We start from the raw sequence: 21,755 nt of genomic DNA, 5'->3' as shown, positions 1-21,755 counted from the left end.
TTGCTATTAGTTGCTGGTTTTCAGACTGTCTAAATTAGGAAGGAAGGAAGGAAGGAAGGAAGGAAGGAAGGAAGGAAGGAAGGAAGGAAGGAAGAGAAAGAAGAAAAACTTGGGCAACTCAAGAGCAGTTTGAATGTCTAGAATGTGGTTCTGGGAAGCCATGCTTTTTGTCCAGATAGTCCAACTTTGCAGAGCGGTTTGTGTGTATCAGTCAAGAGATCAAATTGTGCCAACCACTTCAGTGCAGGGCCAGACCCTTTGGCAGGCACTGCCAGTCTTGTTTCAGGGCAGATGGAGAACATGGGAAGCTTCTGACCTTGGACTTGACATGAGCCAAATGATGATGTAACAGGTGGTGAAGTCAAACCTGAGTTCGGGTTCCAACTCACCTGAGGAAGCTTAGGGCAAGTGACTTTGCTTCTCAGAGTTTTCTTTTCTGTGTCTGTCATGTGAGAATAATGACACTTCTGTAGCAAATGCCCTATGTCTTCATCCTTTCTAAGCAGCGTCCAGCAGAAACGCTTGGAAATACTTCACTTTTTCCTTCTCCCACCACACATTAGGATAATCAACAGCCCAGAAATCAGCAGTGCCAATTCAAAGCATGGCTCCTTCCCTGACATCTATGATGTTGAACAAATCTGGGTTTTTGTTTGTTTGGTTGGTTTTTTTCCAACATGGAAATAGAGGCAACATTGTTATCCTTGTTTTGTAGCTGACAAGAATAAAGTTCAGAAACTTGGACAAAACCACTCATTAGCAGTAGAATTGGGAAATTATCTGTTTTCTAAGGTGTATACTTTTACTATTCTCTCTCTTGATTTCTTTCTGTGTATGTATGCATATGTGTGTGTATGTGTGGTATATTCATATGTATACGTGCATGTAGAAGTCAGAGGTAAACATTAGATATCCCATTCTAACATTTTCTCCCTTATTATTTTATTTTATTTTGAGATTATAATGTATTTGCAAAGTTTCTCCCTTCCTTTTCCTCCCTGCAAACCCTCCCATGTATCCTTCCCTACTCCTTCAAATTCATGGCTCTTTTCTCATTCATTATTATTGCATGTATATATGTATGTATGTATATATGTGTGTATGTATGTATATATGTATGTATGTATGTATATGCATATATTCATAAATATAGCGTGCTGAGTTCATACTATATTACTTGTAGACATTTGTGCCTTCAAGGCTGATCATTTGGCACTGGACAACCAGTCGGTATACTCTTCCCTGAGAGGACTGCTTCCCCTACTCATAGATTTACTTAGATGTCTGTTGGGCAAGGTTAAGGCCTCGGTTAACATGTTTGTCAGCGTCATCATTATTCAGCTTACATTTGGGCAATGATCCTGGTAAGGGTTGACAGGTGTAGCTTCTGATGTCTCAAGGCGACACAGTCTCACAGAACTCTCTGACCCTTCTCTCCCGTGTTATTGAGACAGGGACTCTCTGCCAACCTGGAGCTCACAGTTTCAGCTAGTGGTGGCCATCATACATGTCTCCCGTCATGCTGCTGGTGTTACAAAGACACTACTGTACCCAGCTTTTATGAGGATGCTTGGGACCCAAACTCAACTCTTTATGCTTTCAACAGCTACCTTACCCATTGAACTAGTTCCCCAGTCTTTGAATCCATTTTAAAAATTGGGACAAATTCTAGTCATCCATCCACCCACATGCCCGTCCCTCCTCCCACTAACTCATTCATCCCTTTCATCAACAGATATTTGCATAAGTATCTTGTCAGTGTGTGGCAAGCTACTGTGTCCCCACCATCATGGAGCTTAATGACCTGTAAAATCCTGTCATCTCCTTTCTCCCTCACAGGTCAATCCAAGATTGAAATGAAGAAGTAAGAATATGAAAGTGATCTGTTGAATGTAAAATGCAATAAATTATTATCCTCTATTCAAACATACTGATGGCTTTACTCACACAATGATTTAAAACTGAGCAAACACCAAATATTAGAATATTAAAAGTGTCAGTTTTAATCTTCAAGTTCTAAAGGAAGTCACCAGATTCAGACCCCAGTTGTGGCCACAGGTAGACACAGAGTCTCTGGGCTGAGATGATTAGACTAGGCTTGTCTCCCAATCTGTCCTGGATCTGAAAACAGCCCTGTTGTCCTGGGTCTGATCTTCATGGGTTTGCTTTCTTAAGAATGTTTGCTAGTTCTGTCCTTTGACATTTTCCTGGATCTTGTCTCTCAGGTCACTTCAGTTGTCCTCCTAGCCTTGACTCAAGAATCCAGTCCTGCTTTGGTGGTTTCTTTTATCATCTGGGCTGGTTTGAATGAGAATGGCCCACATAAGTTCATACATTTGAATTCTTAGTCATCAGGGAGTAGCACTAATTGAGGTGGCCTTATTGGAGAAGGCGTGGCCCCATTGGAGGAAGTATGTCACTGGAGATAGGCTTTGAGGTTTCAAAAGCTCAAGCCAGACCCAGTGCCTCTCTCTTCCCGGTGCCTTTAGATTCCAGATGTAACACCATATGCTACCACCATCCCTGCCATGATGATAATGGATTAACCCTCTGTAACTGTAAGCCAGCCCCAATTAAATGCTTTCTTTTATAAGAGTAGCCACGGCCATGGTATCTCTCCACAGATATAGAGTAATGACTAAGACATCTTCCAAGGCTGTTCACACATTAGGAAGGAAATCCAACTGTGAAAGACTTATGGGAATTTGTTTCTTTTTTAAAAAAAGGCTCTTTCTACCTGACTACTCTTCATTTTACTGGTATCCAAAGATCAATCACTATGTTGTCTGTCAGAGGAGGGTGTCTTGGACTTTAGGGCAGATGCCCTTGTGTGGTATTTAGCATGGATGTGGCTAGTGAATAAATATCAAGAAATGACAGGAATTCTGTGATAGTCTTTCAAGCATTTGTCCAAAGAGGTGTGTGGCTTTCAAGTGGCTTATGCTAGACTCTAGGTCAGCTTGATTTTTGTAAACATGCTCATATCTTGTAGAATCTGAGATGAGCCATGAACTTCCAGTTTTTCTAGTGGGTAAATGCCCTCAAGACTCTCTGTGCTGCCCTCACAGATGACCCTGATCTGTTCACCTCTAAGCTGACATTCTGGCAGGGGACAAGGAAGGCTGTACACCTCTTCTGAGTAAGTAGTTCTATGAGACATTGCTCTACATGGAAAGTGCCAGTTGGAATATACCTTCTCTCCTTGGCGTTAAGCTTCTAGAACATGATGCCCAGGGGAGTGTGAGCAGGCCACTGTGCTGGTGGCAAGGCCTGAATGAAACTTCACTACATGGCCAGCTACTGCTGTGCTCCCCTGCTGCCACACACGCCTGGGATGGCCTTCAGGCCAAGTTGGTTAAAATCACATCACCCCCACTGTGTATGCTGTAACTCTTGGTGTTCCACAGAAGCCCTGGACTGGAACCTGCACCGGCCTTTTAATACATGGCTGGGAAAAAGAGAAATGAATGTTCCCAGTGCTTTTCCCATTCCCTCTCTTACCAAGAAGACCTCAGATGAAGGGGGTGGGGAGTTTCATACCAGAGGCAAGTCTGCAGTGAGAATCTCTGAGTCTATTTTCGGCTAGGACCATCTGGACACAAATCAAGAATCTAATTTCCCCCACTACTTTCTTTCCCCCTTGTACTTTAGCTAACTCTGAGAGCATGGAGCCTGAAACCAAGTCTGGACCACAGAATTCCATTAAAATATAAAGAATAAACAGAAATAAAATATCACCGAGTTCCATGGATTATTCCCCTCATCAAGTGAAGGCCAGTACTATAACAGCCAGGGTGCTGCAGCCCCCCTTCTAGCATCTTCTGGAACCTTCCAGACAAAGTATGAGAAAGGCAAGTTAAGACTCTCAGCCCTTTTGGGGGCTGTTTTGTCCCACCACCAGTGGGTGATATGTTCTGTTAGCTGCAGAACCAAGGAACTGAAGTAACAGTCATGCACTAGTCATTAACCAACTCCACTGAGGGCAAAAAGTCCACCAAGAGAATACACTGCACCTGTCAGCCCTGGAAACTCCTTCAGCACAGTAGCATCAGCCACATCACAAAAACCCTTGAAGATGCCTGAGATCTTACCCAGTGGTGGCTTGAACTTCTTCCACATGGTGATCAGTCTGAACCACATAAAGGGTGTGAGAAGAGGGGAAAGGGTTCATTCTAGACACTGGTGGTGTTCCTTTTAAAGTTTGTAATGATAGAGTGCTTCAGCTCCACAGTGACGTACAGGATGTTCTAGGCTCTGTCTACCATGCGGAAAAAAATGAATGTATTTACTCTGGAATCTGGACATCGGCAACTTAGATTTATGTTGTATCAGTTCAGCTTGCAGAACCAGACCGAGATGAAAGTGAATGCTCTGTGGTTTGTGGTTGCTCTGAACAGCTAAGGCTTGGGTAATCGGGCCTCTCCAATCTTGTTCTCATTGCTGGATGCCTGGGTCTTCCTTGCGCACCTGAGATATTGCATTGGGCATACTATATGCCAACTTCCCTGTAGCTGTCGTGGGCACAATGCCTTTGTCAGTCTGAGTGAAAGGCTTTAGGGAACTCTTTGTCTGACTGAGACTCTTAGAAGGCAAGGAGCCAGCTGGAACCCTGGTGGCCTCCAGCTGCCAGCAGGACAGATGTGTCAAGTCAGGTTTATGAGAGAAGTTTTCCCAGACTGTTATGTCCAAATTTCTGTCCATCCTGCTGTAACCTCTCCAGATAGATGGATGAAAACCAGATCAGTCCAGCCTTGGACCAGAGTTGCATAGATAAGAACTCGAAGAAGAAACAAATAGTTTATCATTAGATATTTTTTCCACTCCAACAGAATTATCAGGAGTTGAAGAGAGCTGGAAGAGTGTAGTCACTGAAGGACAGTTGAGGTGATAACTAGCAAGTGACTATGGGGGCAATTGCTCAGGGAAGCTTTACCAGGATACTTCATGACTGACTGGACCTGGGACCTTCTCAATATAGAAATGACCATAAAAAGAAAGCAGATAGATTCCCAGGGAGAAAAGTGACCTCTCCTCTGAATTCCATGCTTGGAAAAATACTTATTTAAAGGAAGGGGGAAAGTCTACATAGCAAAATCTGGCTTCTTCAGAAGGAGTTGGCCTATCTACATGACAGAAACAGAGCCCAAGAATATGCCTGCAGAGTAGCCTCTGCCAGGTGGGAGTCCATTGCCACTTCTGAGCTTCCTGGACCTGAGTGTGACATCTACACCATGTGTGTGAAGAAATCCATTTCATATGCATGGTGCGAGAAGAATTATATTAACAAGATTTCAGCCAATACTTTAAAGGTATTTTGAGTCATGCCCACTCATCCACCTAGGCTAGAAGATGGAATTGTCCACGGAGACTAGCTCTGTCGGCTACAAGCCAACTTGGTTTCCTCTCTTCCCCTCAAAAGAAATCACATTTAATATTTTACTTTTGAGACCAGATCTTCCTATGTAACCCAAACTTCAGCTTCAGACTCACTGTAGAGCCCAAGTTGACTGTGAAATCATAATCCTTCTGCCTCAGCCTTTCAATGGCTGGGATTGTAGATTTGCCCCACCACACCCAGCTGGCTTTCTCTCTGAAGGGCAGGCCAGGGCAGGAGATGAGTTGCTCACAGTTCAGTTAGGAGGAAGGGGTGTTGCTGAAAACAAAACCAAAAACAAAACAAACAAGAAACACACACACACACACACACACACACACACACACACAAAATCAACCAACCAACACCCCCCCCAACAAAACAAAACAAACGAAAAACAAAAACAAGTACCAGACGGGAAATTTGGACAGTGGCCTGGAGAGGCTCCTGTACAGAAGAGCATTAATGGTAATTTCAAACTCAAGGGCTTCGTCTTCCAGCTCTGTGGATGGTCCTGAACGTAAAGGTAGTAAGAAATTGTGTATGGCCTTTATTTTTTTCCCCCTCTGCTTTAAATTCTGCTGGCTGATTTTCTAACTTTCTAATTTAGGTTTAAAAGATATTTTAAAGTAATTGGCATAAAGGAAACCTTACTTTACAGAAAATTCTTTTTTTTGATATTTTTGTTTTCAATTGTTTTAGACAGAAAAGTTTTGAAAAATGGTATCTCAGAAACAGTATTGGAAGTCCTGTCTTCCCTTCTGCTGTTCCCTGTCCCCCTCTCCCCCCAGTGTTACTGTCAGGCATAACTATATCAGCTCTTTTCCTCAAAGTCTGACAAAAAGTGGCTTCAGGGAGGAAGGGTTTATTTGAGCTCACAATTTAAAAAGGCATTTAATCTAGCACATTAGGGAATGAGTGGCAGAGATAATGTGGAGTAGATGGTCACATGGCATCCCTACTTAGAAAGCAAAGAGCAGGCAGGAAGTGGAACAGGCCTATAAAAGCCAAGGCCAACACCCAGTGATTCACAACCTTCCAAAAGCACTACCAGCTGGGGACCAGGTGTTCACACATGGGCCTTGAGGCCCATTTCTACTAAAAACCGCAGCAATAGTTATACATTTAATCAAAACCAAGAAATGTACATTTGGTGCACTATTGTGAAGCAAATTACAGACTCCATCCTACTAAGTCAAGGATCCCAAGTTACACTGAGTTATTACAGCACCTCAGTCTCTCTTCATTGTTCCTAATTGACTTTTGCAACCTCAACATGCATTTTTACTTTAGTGTGTACACATGGTGTACATGTGTTCCTGTGAAATGCATGCACGTGTGTTATTGTGTAGTGCTTTCTCTTGAGATGAAAACATCCCATCATGGACGAGGTGTTCTTACAACAGATGTTTACAGGGAGGTAGAACAACAAAATGTGCTAAGTTGGAGGCAGAGAGTAAAGTACTGCAGGGAAGCTCATTAAGATGGAAAATAAACAACTCAAACTAGGTTCAGGAAGTTCCTGAAACTAATCAGATTCATTAAGTCCCTTACTTCCCAAGAGTATATAAATAGCAAAGCCCACTAAGAAAAGACTCTCAGACAAGCCCAGTCATCTAGAAGAAGCAAAGACCAGCTGAGCTCCTTGGAAGAGGTTCAGAACAATAGAGCCACATATCTGGGAAAGACCCTATCCAACCTGTTGAGCTGCCCACAGGCTGTGCAGTGTGCTCTAGGTTCCCAGCTTTGTGAGCTGTCACCCATGCTTTGGTGGGCTTTGGTGATACAGCTGTCTTTGAGACATTTCCATTTCCTCCCAGTAACCACCTCCAACTGTATTCCTGTAACTAACCCCAATAAAACTCTGGTTCATCAAATTAGACTTTGATGGTATCTGTTCTTGTTGTGTCCTCAGTTCCCTCTATGGAGTGAGCAGACATTTGTTCAAGTCTCCCTAGAAATATCACATAACATGTATACATGCACATAAAGGGTGGATGTTGATATCATGGTCTTCCTCAGTAGTTGTCCATGTCATTTGTTTGTTTGTTTGTTTGTCTATTTATTCATTCATTTATTTCTAGACAGAATCTCTAACTAAACCTGGCATCCATCAGTTGACTAAGCATATTGGCCAGTGAACAATGTCAAGAGTCTTCTTGTCTCTGCTCCCCAGTCCTGAGTTACAGATGTGTGTTGTGCAACTGGGTTTTTCACAGGGATAGTAGAGCTCTGAGCTCAGGTAGGTCCTCATGCACATACCACAGGTACCTTATCAACTGAGCCACCTCCTCGGCCCCCTCATTATATTTTTAAAACTTTGTACTTTGAGATAACTATAGGTTTATACACAGTTGTAAAGTAATACAGAACGACCCCATGCTCTTCCTCTAATAGCCCCTAGTGGTAGCACCATCCAAAACTACAGCTTGCCATAACCAAAAAATTGGTGAGACAGCAACACAAGGACCTTGCTCAGATTTTGCCAGTTCCCATGGGCCCCTGTGTATCTGTGTGTGTTGTAGGCATGCCTGGAGGCTGGTTCCCTCACAGGTGTACCTTGAGGTACATGCTTGTCTCCCAGATGCTTTCAGATCCTGTCTGGTTGACAGTCAACACTAGACATCACAGTTGGTGTTTGCTAGGACTTTCCCCCCTTTCTGTTATGGAGATATTATTTCCCCATTTGCATCAAACCCATGGGAGGGGAAGCTGCTTTCAATGAATGTTTATAGTTATGGAATGTTTTCTTCACTAGTTAAATCTCCAGGCCACTTCAGTAAAGCATAGCAGGAGCCTGTCCTGAAGGGACAGCGAGAAGTCATTGCTTAAGAGGAAACTATGATTCTCACACATTCTACAATGTCAACCCTTACCTGTTTTCTGCAATCACCCAGCTAGGAATGTTAAATCACCCAGCTTCTGTATGTAAGGGTGAATTAATTCTTCAATGGTTTCCTCTGACAGAGCCTAGAAGGCAGAAAACTGTCTCTTTGGACATCTAGGTGGTTAACAATGGGCAGGGACTGGCCTGGCTCTGGCTTCTGAAAGAGACTGGATCCCACTTTCTTCTTCTTGTATCCTTTTCATGAGGATAGCTCTCTTACCCAAGCTCTGCTTCCTAGCTCCTTCCTGAGAGAATGTTAAACATTCATATCTACCATCATTTTCTCTTATAACAATGAATCTCTTGGAACCATAAAATGTTAAATAGATTTGATTCTCTTCAATCTTGAAGGTTTTAATGAACAGGAAGACGGGAGAGAGGGGGAAAAGGGAGGAAGACAGAGAGGGAATAAGGGAGAGAGGAGAGGTAGGGAGAAAGGACATAGGGAGGTGGGCAGCTGAGAACTTTCCATGGCCCCCAACTTCAAGAATATTTCCATATCTTTACAGCTGACTAGTTCAGTAAGTGTGTGACCCAGCTTTGACCAAAAAGAAAGCAGGTTTTCTGAGAAAATTTCTTTTTAAGAAATGGGTTGGTCTCTTTCTCTAAGTAGACAAGAGTCAAGAAACATGAGAACCTGACTTCCACAGCAGCCATCTTGCCACCATGATATTGCCATGTTTAGGAAGAAGTAGTCACTGTGAATGGTAAAATGGACAAAACAGGTAGATCTTCTGAGATGTTGATGCCTCTTAGGAGAAAGCAGAATACAATGGGGTTTCATATAGACTGGTTTAAAGATCTTTGTGAGTACCAATCACCGCTTTAATTCCTTATGTCAACTCATTAAATATTTATGTGCACCTCATTAGATGGGTGCTCTTGTTGTCCACAGTTTAGAGATAAGAGAACACAAATGTAGGGAGGTTAAGTTTATAATAGCATTCTGAACCGAAATTCTAAGTATATTTTGTCTAAGTCCACATTCACGGTCCTCCTCAAGAGGAAGTATACCTTGAATTTGAGTTTTTACTATTTAGCACCAGGCCAACATTTTGCATTTGGCAAGTGTTAGATGCATGATCATGAACTCTATTTACTTCCTCCCTGCACAGAAGTAGATGTTTTTCTTTTGTAAGAAAGTCAGGGAAGTACTGAGATCTGTGGGAAGCACAAGAACTTTGAAGACAAATCTTGACTTTTAACTGGGAATACCTGATGTCATTAAGCTTCTGCTTAGCAGCCTATGTCATGTCCCTGGAAACTAAGGCTGTCATCAAGATAGAATCATAACCAGACTTCTGTATACACAGGTCTTTATTATATCTGTCTGAGGGTGATAAAAGAAAAATACTTTTCCAAGCAACAGTACCAAAATAACAAAACAACATGCACATATTGTAAAGAAAGCCCCATCTAATATGATTATTTTTCCAAAGGAAAAGGTACAGTACAATTTTTTTGGGTGTGCTAAGCTTTAGCACTTGGGAATTGATTTTGAAATATCAGTAAATAAAAGAAATTTTTATACTGCTCTGTACAACTGGACCATGTAAATGGTTTGTTAATTACAAATATTTTAAAGAATTAAGATGGTTTGAAGTAGCCATGGTGAAGGTGACCTTAGGAGGAGGAGCCCAATTCTCAGGACCAGAGCCTAGAGACATCCCTAGAAGATGCTGGAGCCCATGGTTACAGGGCCCATGGTTGACACTCTACAACTCTGTTTAGATGATGCTCCAAGGCCAGAGCCTTTCCCTACAGTTCTCTCTGGACAAGAACCTTAGCTGAGTCCTACATGCATATAAACTCCGGTCTAGTGGGACCCATTAACACCTCATTTGTCATCTATCACATCTATCCCTAAGGGGAGAGTGCATGGGATGGAGGAAGTAGGCCATTGTAGCCATTTCTGTCTTTGTTGACCTAAGACAGGCTTTTCCTTCTTACTCATGATTTGGTTTTAAGAAATCCCTAAGCTGATGAAATTGTGGTGATGGGTTAGCAATGGTTTAGAAGACGCTGTCTCTGACTTCTCTAGGTAATTTGGGAGTCATAGTCAATATCAATAGATCCTGTTTCTCAAAGGGAGAAATCAGTAGAAATAACATTAAGTTTCAATTACAGTTTTTAAAAAAAATAGTCACCCCAAAAGGGTTATGGAGATGCCTTGGTCAATAAAGTACTTGCTATGCAAACATTAGTATCTGAGATTAGATATATGTTGTTTAGTTTTTTTGCCAATGTGACACAAGCTTAGGCCATCTAGGAAAAAGGAACTTGCACTGAGAATATGTACCTATCAGATTGGTCTGTAGGCAAATCTGTGGGGCATTTTCTTGGTTAATGGTTGATGTGGGAGGGCCTGGCTCATTGTGGGTAGTACGATCCATAATCAGGTAGTTCTGGGTACATAAGAAAGCATGATGAGCAAGCCATGGGGGTACACCAGTAGGCGGTGTTCCTCCACAGCGGCTGTTTCAGCTGCTGCTTCCATGTTCCTGCCTTGAGTTGTTGCCCCAACTTCCCTTTGGAATGAACCATAAGCTATAAAATGAAATAAATTCTCCCCACGCTACTGCTGGTCATTGTCTTTATCACAGTGATAGGGATCAAAGTAGAACAGACAGACAGACACACACACACACACACACACACACACACACACACACACACACACACACAGGGGAGGGACAGGTGGCCCAGACTTTCCAACAGTAATGGGTTACTCCTGTGCCTCTTCCTGAAGTTTGGGATTTTATGCAGATTGCAGATTTGTCCATTGTAATCTGTAGACCATGCTTTCTGTGTTCTGTTTGTCACCCTCCTTACCTGCTCAGCATGTTTGGGTGTCCATAGCCAGTGTGCTTAAAGCCTTTCATTCAGTCACTTGACTTATATATTTTATCACCTTCATGTCTTGATAGTCCAAGGATTTGCCTCCCACAAGTTACTTGAAGTATTCATTACTAAACATCTTTTCTATGAGAAGATGTTTGAACTCATTCTATTTAATGCTTTCTTTTTTCAAGCCTTTCTACCTGTCCTTCTCTTACCTCCTGTGTTTATTGGGATTTCTTTTTAAATTCTCATATGAACAGCATACATATTCACGTACAAAATGATCCTCTTTTGATTGTCTTTCCACTAACATGCAGATTTGGAAAAATGCCATACAACCTCAAAGATAATGTGATGGGGGCCATATTCAAGACGGATTAAGAAAGCCAGTGACACGATAGCAGATGTTGTGGTGACCTTTCTTATGTAAGCTATTGATCATGCACTGTGGGCCATGCACCTCTAGATCCAGACCCTGTTTGTGACACTCATGGGCATGCGCCTTTTGGGGATCTTTTAAAGTATATTGCTTCAGTCTATATAGGACAGGCTATACTGCAGCAACAGGTAATCCCAACCCTTCAGTGACTTCAACCCATTCAAGTGTTGTCTAATACTGATATGGAGACTTGCCGGTTCAGCAGTTCTGCTCATGGGGTTGGGGGAGTGGGGTAGCAGAATTGGTCCAGTCTTTGCTTTCTAGGGTTATTATGGCATAGGGAAGAGGGTTAAGTAGAGAGTTAAGGAACAGGACCGATAGTGCCAAGCCTGAGTAGCCTGTGTTTCTTCTGCTCATGTTTCTATGACCTCAATTTGTATAGTTGGCTAAATATCAATCTGTCAGAGTATAAATATGGAGAGAGAGAGGGGGGGGCTACTAGTACACAGTGGCAATGACACTTCTCTGATCCTCATTTTTCTCAAGAATAAAATGGAAAGAACATCTACCACAAGGACAAGTCAGTGAAACACTATCTACAGAATGCCTAGAATAACAAAACATCTGACAAACATGGTTTTTATTACCTGTGACATTATATATTATTAGCATGTAGCAATCCAACTCTACAGCATGTTGCATGAAAGGAAAGGAAAGCAAAGCAAAGGAAAGGAAAACAAAGGAAAGGGTATAACATAAGGAGCTCCACACATTAGTTCCAATAAAAGGCCCATCATTTACAAAAGCCACTAGAGCACCTTGACTTCAGGATGTGATTTTTTGCAAGATGTGGAGAGAAGGAAAATATTCATCCAAATGTTGGCAGTCATTACCTCTAGCTGTGTAGTCTTAAGTGCATTTAATTCTCCCCTCATAAACACTAATATTTTTTCTGAATTTTTTTTACCATCATCATGCATGATTAAGAATAACAACCCTCGGGGTTGGGGATTTAGCTCAGTGGTAGAGCGCTTGCCTAGGAAGTGCAAGGCCCTGGGTTCGATCCCCAGCTCCGAAAAAAAGAACCAAAAAAAAAAAAAAAAGAATAACAACCCTCTACATGCCATCTTATATTTCTCTCAGCACATTATGATGTCATCACATCCACTTTATAGCTAAGGGAAACAAGACACTGAAAATCTAATTAACTTCTAACCACTGAATAGCAGAATCAGAATATGTACATAAATCAGAAAATAATCAATACAGATTTTAATGACACCCCTTTGTGTTCATGACCACAAAATAAAATGTAGCTTGTGCCCAGCACTACACTATGGAGGAGAAAGTATTAAAAATCCCACTACCCCATCTCACTGTACAGTCTCTGTTTCTCACAGACGCTTTTCTTGACCTTTCTTACATAAGATGTTGACCATACACTGTAAGTAATACACTTCTGAATCCAAATTCTGTTTATGACACTGATGTCATAAACACATGATACACATGTCACCGAGAGCATCCTCTCAAGTACACATAGAAGGTTCAGTAAATTGGAGGCAGGGATTTCAGAGGCAGGGTTGTGGATTTTTCTGACTCAGGACCTAGAAGGGCACATCAATTTGATGCTTACTTGCTGAATGAGCAAATAAATAAACAGAAGCTGAGAGGATCTCATTTTACCAGAAATGACAAGAAAGTCTGGGGCAGTTATTTGGTAACGGTTAGAATTGCAAAACTATTGAGTATGTGGACAGAGAAGCCCAAAAGACTCCTGCTTTTTTCCCTCATGCACCACACTAGCTTCTGCTGAGAAGATTTAACTCTGAGAAGAAGCTGAGTCTCTCTGTGCTATGTCTGAGTGGTAGTGTCACTTTCTCTTAGTCACCATTCTATTGCTTGAAGAGACACCATGACCCAGGAACATCCTATAAAAAATTGAGGGCTGGCTTACAGTTTCCAAGGATTAATTCATCATGGTGGAGAATGGTGGGGACATGGTAGGAACATGGTGACACTCATAGTGTTGAATCAGTAGCTGAGAGTCACATCCTGGTCTGTAGCAGAGAGGCCCGGCATTTAGACTGCGCCTAGCATGGGCCTTTGAAACTTAAAGCCTACCCCCAATGTGGTGGTTTGAATAAGCTTGGCCCATAGGATATGGTACTATTAAGAGGAATGGCCTTGTTAAAGGACGCATGTCACTGTGGAGGTGGGCTTTGAGATTCTATGCCCAGTGTGGAAGAGATTCTCCTGCAGAAAGTAGTCCAGTCCACTGCCTGTGGATCAAGATTTAGAACTCTTGGCTCCTCCAGCACTATGTCTGCCTACACTGTGCTGTGCTTGACTGAACCTCTGAAACTGTAAACCAGCCCCAATTAAATGTTTACTCTTATAAGAGTTGCCTTGGTCATGGTATCCCATCACAGCAATAAAATCCCAAGACACCAAGTAACACACTTCCTCCAAACAAGGTCATGCCTCCCAACCCTTCTAATCCTATGAAAGAGTATCACTCCCTGATGACTCAGCATTTAAATATGTGAGGCGGGGTTGGGGATTTAGCTCAGTGGTAGAGCGCTTGCCTAGGAAGCGCAAGGCCCTAGGTTCGGTCCTCAGCTCCGAAAAAAAGAACCAAAAAAAAAAAAAAAATATGTGAGGCTATGGGGACCATTATTATTTAAACCACCATAAATCCTGAGTCATTCTGCATCACTGGGGTCTCAAAAGTCTCTTCTTAAGATTTCCTATGTTACTTCACCTATGGATCTTTTTCACTAACCTAGAACTTGGCCTTTGAGCGCCATCTCTACACCATCTGCTTCCTCCTTTTGGACATACTTCTCCAGTCTTCTGAGGCAGTACCATGACCTGAATGCTTCTTTCCCATGATCACTCTGTCTACTTCCTATCCTGATTTCTTCTTTTCTGCTGACTAGCGAATGCTAGATTTCTTCTCAATCAATACTCTCTAAGTAATTCCAACTGGTTCTACCATTCAACTGCCATCATTTATGCAAATGATATGCAAATGTGCATTTTCTCCTCAGTCTCCATATATCCAAATGCTTACTTGACATTTTTACTTGAATGCCTAATATACATCTCAAATTAATTTCTAAAACCCAATTCTATTTTCCTTCCACTCCTCAGCATCTCAGTAAATGACATCATAAACCTTCCTGATAGTCTAGATAAAACCTTAGGATCATTCTTTAGTGTCTCCTTCCTGAACCAGCATATCCCATCCACCAGGAAGTCCTTTTTTCTGCTTCCAAAATAAGTTCCCAAATGTATCCACCCCTTTTCATTTTCACTGCTGTCATTGTAATTCTTACTTGGACAACTTTCATAACTCTACGCTGCCTGCCTGTTTCTATTCTTGCTCTATTCCAGCTCATTCTCCCCACAACAATGAGAATCATCTCGCAATGTGAACCAGATCTCGCCCTGTTTCTTATAAAATAAGATCCAAGTCTTCCCTTGTCATCCTCCCTGGCCCTCCCAATTCTCTGTTTCATAGCCTTCTTCCTGTTTTCAGTCACCAAGTTTCCTGCTGTAGTGCCTGTTCATCTGTTCTCCTCAAGTCTGGAATATTCTCAGTGTGTATTGCAAACAATCCCTATAGAGTTAACACATGCCTTTCCCCCAGCTCCAGGACTGAATTGAAATGTTCATTACAGTTTTTTGACTATTCTATATGCAAATGACACCCCATTCCCCTACCCAACCTTTTGTCCTGTGTACAACCCTAAGTTGCCATTTTTCTTAATACTGCTGTGCTACAAGGACTTGTAGTTGTTCAGTTCACTAGAAAGGGAAGGAGGGTGTCTGACACTGTTTGATGCTCAGGAGAGCAGGCTGAGTTTTGCACAATTGACTCTGTCCCATTCCCACAGTCGCCCTTCCACTGGGTCAGTCCCTTCAGGTTTGTTGTCAATGTTCCTTCAAGTTCCTTGCTCAAGCTCAGAGTCTTCTTTTTCATAAGTTGTCAGCAGATCAATACCACAGGAAGAATTTATCAATCTGCTGTCCTTACTACTGAAACCTGATCACACTACAAACTCAGTCTTACAAAAGGTTAACTCAACACTCCTCAGCCTGTACAAAAATTAGCACATGGGTTAGTATCATAGCACACAGGTTAGTGGTTAGTTAGTTAGTTAGTTAGTTAGTTAGTTTGTTTGTTTGTTTGTTTGTTTGTTTTCAACAAGAAAATGGACAGACCACTGACAGGAGAGCTCTTTACTTTGTTTCCTCTGAGCCCCCTTCTGCCTCTTGTCTGTTCTTGGATTTTGTTCTTACCTAATCATCCTCTTTGCTTTCTGTGATATTGAAATAGTTTCTTCCCAAATGGGTTCCATCTTCTCTGTCCAGAATGTGTGCACATGGAGCCTTGCCTAAAAAATAAGCCAAGCAATTCCTTGCCATCTAGGCTTTGCCCTGTCCTCTCCATAGTCAGCCATGGAGAAAGCCCATCCATGCACACTGTCTCCACATTTGCCCTTCCATCCATTTTGATAGCCTTTTTACTTTTTCTTTTTTTTTAACTAGACTATACTAATTGCAAAAAAAATATGCTGTTTGAGATTTTTATACAAATGTATCATGGGATTTGACCATAGTCACCTCTGCCATTACTCTCCCTTGAGGCCCATCTGTCCCATGCAATCCCATTTTTCAGTTCTTGCCACTATCTTCTAAGCTATTGAGATCCTCTTCAGGAAGTAATTGTCTATTTCTGTATCTCTACTTTTAAAAGTTTCAGGTCATACACTGAGGCCTATGATCCATGTTGAATTGTTTTTCTAGGGTGAGGGAAAGTTTGTTATTTTTTGTTGTTGCTTTTTTTTTGTTTTTGTCTTTGTTTCTGGATTTTTTTAAACTATGGATAAACCCCAGTGCAATTTGTTGAAAAGACTGTCCACTATAAAATGTTTTAGGCATCTTTATCAAAAAGTTTCTCTCTGGATCCTCTATTCATTGGTGTTTGTGTCTGGTTTGGAACCAGGACAATGCTGTTTTTATATTTATTTGTCTTGTATTATAATTCGAAGCAACGTGATGCCCAACATCCCTCTTAGCTCAACTTTGCTGTGCATGTTCCGTGTGCTTTGTACTTCCATCAGGTCTCATGATGTCCTTTTCTATCGAGTAGAATGTGTAGATCACCTTCAGAAATGTAGCAATTTCCACAACATGCTACCAATCAGCAGAGGAGATCCACTTTGTCATGTCTTCCTTGACTTCTTTCCTGGCTTCTGGAATTTTCTTTTTAGATGTCCTTCACTTGTCAGTTAAATTTGTTCCTAGGCATTTTCAAGGTTAATTTTAGTGGGGCTGTTTTCTTGAAATTTTAGCACAAACATACTGGTGCATATGGATAATACACAATTTTTATTGATTTACATTCTGAGGATTTGCCTATGGGGTTTCTCAGACCTAAGAGTTTGCTGGTGGAGTCTTTAAGTAGTATTTCAAGTATAAGGAAGCATTACTTCAAAAGGGATAGCTTAGTTGAACTCCTTCTTTCCTGTTTTTTGTCCTTTTTATTCCCTTGCCTTATTACTTTGGCTAAGACTTCAAGTACTATACTGAATAAAAGAGGTGAGTGTGAATAACTTTGTCTTATTCCTAATTTCAGAAGAATTGCTTTCAGTTTTTTTCTCATTTAGCATATATAGTCTACTTATGTTGCAGAGGGTCTGTTGCAGAGGGTTTCCTAGGATGACTTTGCTCCACATTTTTGTTTTATTGGTTCTTCGAGAACTCTATTCAATGTTTGTTGGTCACATTTATCTTCATCAACTCCTCCCAGACACATCACAAGTCTAATTTGTGTTAGCTCTCTGTTCTGAGATGTGTGGGCTTCTACTAGAGGATGGTCAGCTTACTAGGGAAAGAATTCTTAAAAGAAATGGACTGTCCCTTTCCACCATCTATCAAGTGCAATAGACCAGCTAGGGCAGGGACTTCAGCTCTACCTGCCTACTCCATGCTGAGATTTGGTTTGACTTGAGCTCTCACCGGGCTTGTGCATGTTGCCACAGTCGCTTGAGTTGATATAAATGCATCTGCCCTGTGGTGTCTGAAGGACACTGTTTCATCGTGGTCACCTATCACTTTTCACTCTTTCTGCCTCTTCTTCCACAATGATCTTTGAGTGTTGGGAGGAGGGAAAGTGGCATAGATGTCCCATTTAAGACTGAGCAGTTCTCAGTCTCTTATTCTCTGAACCTTGACCAGTCTTGAGTCTCTATGTTAATCACCATCTACTGAAATGAAGTTTCCTTCATAAGGGTTGAAAGATGAATTGATCGATGACGATGGTCATATTGTTAGGAGTTGGTTTAATACTATGCTCATTCCACAGAGTCATAGTAGTAGGTCCTCCCTGGGACCCATGTAACAATATTTTTATTATAAATGTATATAGTAATTTAATACAGTAGCTGTTTTTCTTTATCCTAGCTAGTTCCCCAATAAAGACACAGAGAGACCAAGATTTATTTAATCAGGCTTTACCAAAATACCTGGGCAGCCATTGATCTATTTTAATTCTCTAAACTAATCTTGCTTCTTCCCAGCCAAATCCCCGAGGTACTTGTGTTTTAGTATTGGTCTGACTCTCTGGACTTCATATGTATTTTTGCATTATATATCTCTGGAACCTTTTCCTTGCGGCAAAATTCTCTCTACTCTTCTCTCCTGCCCTCCTCCACCCCTGGCTGGCAGAAATTCTGGCCACGTTCTCTCTTCTATCTAGCCATTGACTGATAAGCTTTTATGGACAAGATGGAGAATAAACGGTAAATGTTGTTTACACAAACTTAAGGCAGGAGATTCTTGACATAAGCGTTACAATGCTGTGTCCAGATTGAAACAAGATGTGAGGGCAGAGAAATAAAAAAACAACAGAAGGGTAATCATTACACAGTGCACAAAAATGTTATGCCTACTAGCCCATGGCCTGTTTAGAGCACAGGTGCTTGGCCTGACAGTGATGCCAGGTATGGCTTTCATCTTGTGGAGTGGGACTTACAATCCAATCAGAAGGTGGTTGGTTGCCATCTTGACAGAAGTGACTTTCTGTATAAAGCCCATGTAGTTCTTATTTGCCTAAGAAAGTGACAGAGTTACTATGTTCAGTCAGTTTGACTGCAGCATTCTGTGTTTTTATTTCATATGCCATATTGCTTCCTTTTTCTTGTTCAACACAGTTTCCCAAAAAAAATCATTACTTGCTATAAATTTCCTTCATTGCTCTGACTATTCTAAAGTCCATGTTGTCATGTAAACTCTTTTCTCTTAAATTTCAGCCCCATAAGTATCATCTCCCAGTGTCTTGGAGACGGGGAGTCTGATACTGATCTTTGTCCATCAGTGGTTTGCGGGTGTTGACACAATTTTCTAAGGGAGAGGAAAGGAAGAAAATAGAGTAGGAAGCTCTGTTGGTAGGTGAAGAGCAGAGGGTGACTGTACAGTCTCGGGCATAGTTGGTAATGACCTCTCGCTTGAAAAGGAGAGTTGCAGGCAAAGCCAGGAAGGTTAACCCCACTCATGTCTCACCTTGCCCCCTTCTCTGGCTCTGTATTCTACCCAAACTCTTGTTCTGCTATCTTCTATTAATGCACTCTGATTTTATTAATTAAATTCATATCTATCGAGTACCTATTAAATGTTAGATCTTATCACATGCATTAAAGCATACAGTAGTGAGTAAGCATGTTAGTTCCCATCCTCCACAGCCTAATTGGGTCAAAGATGTAAATCATTATACTGCAACATGCTAATTGCTATAATAATGGGTGTACTTTGTTATTGGAACGCTCAGGTGGGACATCTAATTCACTTTTGATTGAGTTATTAAATTTCAGGACCTGAAAGTTCTGCTTTGACATAGCATGATTTGAGTAAGGCATGTGATAAATTTTCACATTGTATCTTTTGGAATAAAGCATATGTTGTTCTATTTCTTGTCTCTGCAACAGAATATCTGAGGACTGGTGGAATGATAAGCAATAGAAGTCTATTCATCTTATGGGTCTGGAGAGTGGGAAGGCCAGCAGCATGGTACTGACCCTGAAGTAGAATAAGGTAGAAAAGACTTGACTATTGGATACTGATTTATTAGTGATCTACTCAAAGCACTGTTTGTTCTGCCATTTTCCAAGCATGACTTCACTTGCTACCTGGAACAGAATGACCCAGAGGAATAGCTGAAACAATGGGTTGTTGCCCCTAACAACCTGCTAACTGTCACATAAACTTCTGTAAAATCTCTCTTGCTTACCCGCCCTACCTTGTGGTTTTAGAGTATAAAATGGGAACCCAAGCTGGACCAGGCATCTAAGCCTTTCGGGAGCTGTCCTGGCATCAGTTACAGAAACATCTCCTCTCTTCTCCTCTGCCGGGTGTCAGAGTGCTTATTCCAGAAAGGTTCCCATAACAGCATCAGGTGGGATCACAGCAAAGGGTAAGAGAGCAGAGCATGAAACCTCCAGTCTTTTCTATACATGTAAAGGTGTTAATCTCATGGGGCCCTCCCCCACCTTCCTGGCCACATTCAACAATAATCCCCCACCTCCAAATACTATCAATGAATGAATTTAGAAGTTGTTCTTAACTTCTTAATATAGAGGCTGGGGTGCACATTTAATGTAGAAACTGGGTGTAGACCATTAAACAAGTGACATAATTATGGGGAGGAGCTATCAAAGGTATGTCAAGACGTTCCCCATAGAGCCTCATTCTATGCAATGTTTTTATTTGTGACTTAGATGGCGACATGAAAACTTCAATTTTCAGCTTTGTACTTAAAATTCAAGCTTGAAGAGAGTGTTAAGACTCTTGTCTATCATCCGTAAAACACCAATTTTGGGCCAATGAAGAAAGAAGTAAGGCAGAATTTAAATGCAAAGTTCTACATTTTTAACTCAATATTTGAATGGGCTTGATGTGTGTGTGTGTGTGTGTGTGTGTGTGTGTAGCCTGTTTGCCGAAACTGACAAATCACCAGTTAGCCCATATTAGAGACAGAGAGAAGAAAAAGGATGGGAGGTCTCTTCCGTGTTACTGCGCTAGCTGGGCCACACAGACGGTGTCCCAGCTCAGTGATCACAGCTATGTGAAAGGTTGATGCAGCTTAGATACAAATATTAGGACAGTGAGGAAGAGCTGAAGGAAATTGGAAAAATTTCAGAAGATACCAGAATTGCCTTCCCAAGGCTAGCCTATGTCTCTCCTATGTGGGCCCAAAGTGCAGGGCAAATAGATGGAAGTTACATAATAGAAATCTTTGGTTCGATATAAGGGAATTTTCAGTAGAAATGAATGACAATGAAATGCCCTCTTAGCCCTTTGAAGAGGTCAATGTCTCATTACTGAAAGTTGTCACCTGAGGCTGCAGAACATTGGGAGCTTCCCAACTCTGGATATTCAAGTCAAATGATGTCTAAATGTCCCTCTGACTCTGTGTCTTTGGCTCCTGGACAGGGATCTGAGATGAAGAGAGACATCACCACCAGAGCAGTTTGCAAAATGAAAGAAACAGACTCACTCCACGTACCTTGGAAGGTACACACTGTCTACTGAAGCATCTGTGTACACTCTGCATACAATGAGCAACCTCTCTCATCGGGGCAAAGCCACGGTGTGGATGACGTGTACACAAATACATTTCTGCCCACGTAGTCAGCTGATGAAATAAATGGCCATCCACTGAAATGTCTAAATATATATTTGCATGTATAGATAAAGACATGAGTTCAGTTTTAGCTTCAGGTCTTTATGGTCACTGTGGCCATAAAGTGATTAAAAATAACAACACCAAGAACCCCAAAAACCTGTTGGGTCTTTGTGGAGAGAAGAAGGAAATTAAACATACAGTGCACTATTTAAACAATATCGAGGCCGTGACTGAAGAAAACAAAAGGCAGGAAGGAGGTGGGACATTGAGGCGTGATGTGCTAGCTTTCATTCCAGCTGCTGGGGTCATTCACAGACAGCTGAAAAGAACTGGGGACACTCTGGGGGCACAGTTCTAAAACCTATTTACTTAAGAGAAAACACTGCAAAGATCTTTTAGCCTAGTTATGGGAAAGGGGACTAAACACCAGCTCAGGAGGGTATCTTAAAAATCATTTTACAAACCCAGAAAATATTTGCTAACTCCTTCTTGACTTGCCATATGTAAATCAGCTATGTTAGTCAGAGGCACATTTTCTGATAATTGATTATTGAATTAAGAAGACTGGTTAGATTTCTTCCTG

The 21,755-nt window shown here is 41.5% G+C and overlaps 1 long non-coding RNA gene across 1 annotated transcript in view; it reads left to right on the top strand.

Moving 5' to 3' along the window:
• Nucleotides 1-21,218, top strand: part of LOC102549693 (uncharacterized) — a 32,539-nt gene extending 11,321 nt beyond the window's left edge. Inside the window, exons 2-5 of the long non-coding RNA XR_015678259.1 lie at nt 19,476-19,581; nt 19,800-19,960; nt 20,265-20,381; nt 20,980-21,218. This is a non-coding gene — a long non-coding RNA (uncharacterized LOC102549693). The remainder of the gene's footprint in view (nt 1-19,475; nt 19,582-19,799; nt 19,961-20,264; nt 20,382-20,979) is intronic.
• The last annotated feature ends 537 nt before the right edge of the window (nt 21,219-21,755 follow it).

This window comes from Rattus norvegicus, chromosome 2 (genome assembly GCF_021556685.1).
Source record: "Rattus norvegicus strain SHRSP/BbbUtx chromosome 2, alternate assembly SHRSP_T2T, whole genome shotgun sequence".
Taxonomy (NCBI): domain Eukaryota; kingdom Metazoa; phylum Chordata; class Mammalia; order Rodentia; family Muridae; genus Rattus; species Rattus norvegicus.
This window is presented reverse-complemented; position numbering and strand designations above follow the sequence as displayed.